At 47.0% G+C, this 4,185-nt stretch overlaps 1 pseudogene; it reads left to right on the forward strand.

The window, feature by feature from the left end:
- The first annotated feature begins 3,145 nt into the window (after positions 1–3,145).
- Positions 3,146–3,388, forward strand: LOC118638969 (annotated as a pseudogene).
- The last annotated feature ends 797 nt before the right edge of the window (positions 3,389–4,185 follow it).

Genomic DNA, 4,185 nt, shown 5'->3' on the forward strand with positions numbered 1-4,185 from the left:
GCCTTCTGACCAGGGGAGGCTCACCTCGCCCCCTCCTGGCTTAGAGCAACCGCCCTCTGATTTGCCCCGCCAGTCCTGATGCCCTGACTGCCTCGACCACAGGAAACGCTGCCCCAGCGCAGCACTTCCCTTTTCTGAAATCTGTCGCCAGCAGCCCGGTGGCCAGGGAAGGCAGACTTCCCGCTGCCCCCACCCGGGCTCTTCCCACCGGTCACAAGTGGTTTGCTCCTGAGCTTCCCTGGGCAGAGGTGACCTTCTTGCCTCAACCACAGATCAGTTATTTATCAGAACAGGAAAGATGGCACCAGAGATATGTCCTCACCACCCCCAGGAGGGCCTGGCTTGCTCCAACGACCACACGCCTGCTCCCCACATCACACAGGACTGTGCTGCCGGCGCGTGCGTGCGGCCTGCACAGGGGAGGGAGCTGCGCAGGAGGCCCGGGCAGGTAGGGCAGATACAGAACACGTCCCGGCCCCTGGACGCAGCCGGGCTCCGGGGGAAGCTGGGCGCGGTGGGGCATCTGGTGCTCGTTGTGTCCCGTGAGATCCACCCTTCCTCCAGATATACCCACCCTCAGCCTGCGGCAGGTCCTAGGGCCCCTCTGTTTCTCCAGCCCGTCACAGAAACAGGGCTCAGCCCCTGAGGCGTCGGGGCGCACTTTGAGACGAGGAAGAAGCAGTCATCGGATTTTCTCAACAGCAGCTAGAAAGACATTTCATCTGTGATTGGGGGCCGTCCTGTGCATTGTAGAACAGTTAGCAGTATCCCTGGCCTCCGTCTACTAAATGCCAGTGGCATTTTATCACCACCACCACCCGTCACAACAACCAAAAATATCTCCAGACATGGCCAAATAGCCCCTGGGAAGGCACCATTGTTCCAGGTCAAAGACCCCTGATCTAGGTGGATCAGAAGGCCTTGGCTCCCATGGCTAGAAAGTGTCAGGGTTCAACCAACCTGTTTTATGGTTTGGGGGCTAGAAGGTCATGGACTGAAGAGACGATAACTGGTCAGAATCGGGGATTCTTGGGAGCTGTAGGGTATGCTTGTCTGTCTGAGGGGTCTGTGCTGTAGGCCTCCTTTGGGGTTGGGGGTATAACTGTGTCACAGAACCTGGGGCAAGAAAGGGAAGCTGGGATTGAAGGGATATGGTGAAGCTGGGAGGTTTCCACTGAGGGAAAGTCCAGGAGATACTCTGCGAATCGAGTCACTTGGGGCCATGGAGGCACTCAGTCAGGGTCACAGGCCAGAGAGACTGAGACAGGCTTCGGAATTAGGACAAAATACAGGAGCAGGATATGTGTGCTGGACTCCTTGAGGTGGTGATTTGGAACTGACCGTGGTACGCAAAGCCCAGGGCTGGAAAGGACGGCCCCTTACAAAGGCAACTTATAAAGCTGACCCAAGAAATACAATGAAGCTTCCCATCCTCTAGTGGTGGGAGTGACAAGTCTCCTTTGAGAAGCAAAACTCTAGCTGGAGCCATGAATCGGTGTGGGATTCAAATGAATGCAATGCAGGGGTTCTAGGTCCCCAAGTCTAGAAAATAACATAAAAACTGTTCCAGAACTATGAAAGAAACTTACTCCTACTCACTTTGTATGGACACTTCGACAGCCCAAGACAATTACCACAGAGAAAAAAAAATCCCTGATACAAATGAACACAAGGTAAACAGAAATTATTAATGACCTAAAAAAGCAAACCACTACATCAGCAGGAGATCTTAGATCTAGAAATATTAGAAAAATTTGGAAAAGACTACATAATACGTGTATTTAAAATTAGGAAGGACATGCCCTGGCCAGTTTGGCTCAGTGGTTAGAGCGTTGGCCTGCGGTCCCGAGAGACCCGGGTTCGGTTCCCGCTAAGGGCATGTACCTCGGTTGCAGTTTGTCCCCGGCCCTGGTTGGTCATGCGGGTGGCAGCCACTCAATGTGTCCCTTTCACATCGATGTTTCTCTCTCTGTTCCTCTCTCTCCCTCCCACTCTACCTGAACAAAAAATAGAAAAATGTCCTCAGGTGTGGATAAAAAAAATAAAAAAATAAAAAATAAATAAATAATAAAATTAGGAAGGACATAGAAGAAGGAGTAGAAGGCATAATAAAAAGTATTACTTGAAAATAAAGGACAGGTTTCAAAGGAAATAAAAAAGTCATTGCAGTATAAAATAAGTTTATTGAATGGATTGTATAGCAAATTAGTTGTGGTGTAAGGGGATTACAAAACTGGAAAATACACCTGAGGAAATTTCATGAAATGCAGCACAGAGATACAGAAACAAGGAAAATACGGAAAACTGGGGCCCTTAGAGGATAGAATGAAGAGTCTAAGATGAGCCCAGATGTTGTGGCTCAGTGGATTGAATGTCATCCCATAGACTGAGGGGTCCGGGTTCAATTCCCAGTCAGAGCACATGCCCAGGTTTGTGCTTGATCCCCAGTAAGGGGCTGTAGCCAATCGATGTTTCTCTCCCACATTGATGTTTCTATCTCTCTCTCCCTTCCTCTCTCTCTAAAAAAATCAATAAAACATATAAAAAAATTTTTAAAAAGAAAAGAAAAGGTCCAAGATGATCCAACATGCATATAAGGGGAATTTCAGAAGATGAAAAACAGATAAATTTGCGATGTAATAGTTAAGAAATTTCCAGAACTAAGACATGAGTCCTCACATTGAAGATGCACACTGAGTCCTAAACAAGACAAATAAAAACAAATTAACACTGTAGTAAAACTACAAAACATTAAATATGAAAAGACAATCTTAAAGGTATCAGGAAGAAATGAGAGATTACCACAAAGGAATGACTCATTAGACTGACAACAGACTTCTCATCAGCAGCAATGGATGTCAGAAGACTACAGGACTACGTATATATTCCAGGTACTCAGAAAAATAACTTTCTACCAAGATTCCTACACTCCACTGAGCTAGAGTAACATAAAGAATTAGGGTGCATGGAGGCTCGGCTTGTGGGGTGCCTAGATTGAGAATCTCAGGTCCCAGCTACAGGCTGAGGAGCCTGAAGCCTTGAGAGGTAAAATGATGAGTTATCCAAGGTGCAAGCTAGTTAAGTAGCAGAGCTGGGATTACAGTGCAGGTGTCCTGCCTCCCAAATTTCTGATCGGGATGTTAAAATGAGTCTACACCTGCCAGAGCAAATCCCCAGTGACTTCTGATAGCAAATCATCAGATGAGCAGTGGTGGTGAATTCTGGACTGGATTACAGCAAGATCCTGGCTTGCCTGGAGGGCTACGCAGACACAGCCTTGGAGCAGATGGAAGACTATGTATATGGACAATGGAAGAGTAAGTCTGGGGATGCATTCATCCAAGGAAACAGAGTGTTATACATAAGCACACAGAAGAGAAGGATGTGAAGACATCAAGAGTACAGTGCTTTCCATACTTGGATGTATTCTTTTATGAGATCTTAGTTTGTCATATTTCAAAATGGTTGGTGATTTTTCACTGACACGTAAGAAAAATGTATACACTTGTGGATTTAATTGTAAAGAATTCTTTCCTATTTATGTTTCAGTCATTTTTTTTTTTACCTCTATGTCAGTGTGCAGAATGCAAAAATAATTTTTAAAAAGAAAAGAAAACCAACTTGGGTGCAAAGAAGTGGGCTGGAGGCAGCATCTGGGGTGAGGAGGTAGCATTCATTAGGTCAGGAAGCGGGACTAACAATCTTTAGACTGTTGATCGTTGTCACTTCAAGTCAGGAGTGTTGGGGTAGAGCAGAGAGGCGGGGCCAGTCGGGCCTTTGGACAGTGGCTTCACTTTGGATGGACACTTCAGACAGAAAAGTTGTGAAAGCCAAGGTCAGAAACTAAGACACGTTCCAAAGAAGAACAAGATGAAGAGGCAAGAGAAACCCAGCAATCCAGCCCTATGGTCTGACAAGGTCATGAGGGTGGAGCCAAATGACTCCTTTAACAATGCAGCGACTCTGGCCTCGGGGTCACACCTTCCCCCCCTGCCGCCTGGGCCATTTTTATGCTCCACTCCGATGCTACCTCCTTAGTGTTTTCCCCTGACTTCTCACCCGATTCTACTTCTTTCCCCTATGAACTCCCCTGTGAGCTATCCTCCTTCGATTGTTTTTTATCTTGATTTCTGTCTTCTCTTTCCTAATGAGATAGTCACCCTGGATCAGTGGAAACTCACCTGT

Source organism: Molossus molossus, unplaced genomic scaffold, assembly GCF_014108415.1.
Source record: "Molossus molossus isolate mMolMol1 unplaced genomic scaffold, mMolMol1.p scaffold_m16_p_21, whole genome shotgun sequence".
Classification (NCBI taxonomy): domain Eukaryota; kingdom Metazoa; phylum Chordata; class Mammalia; order Chiroptera; family Molossidae; genus Molossus; species Molossus molossus.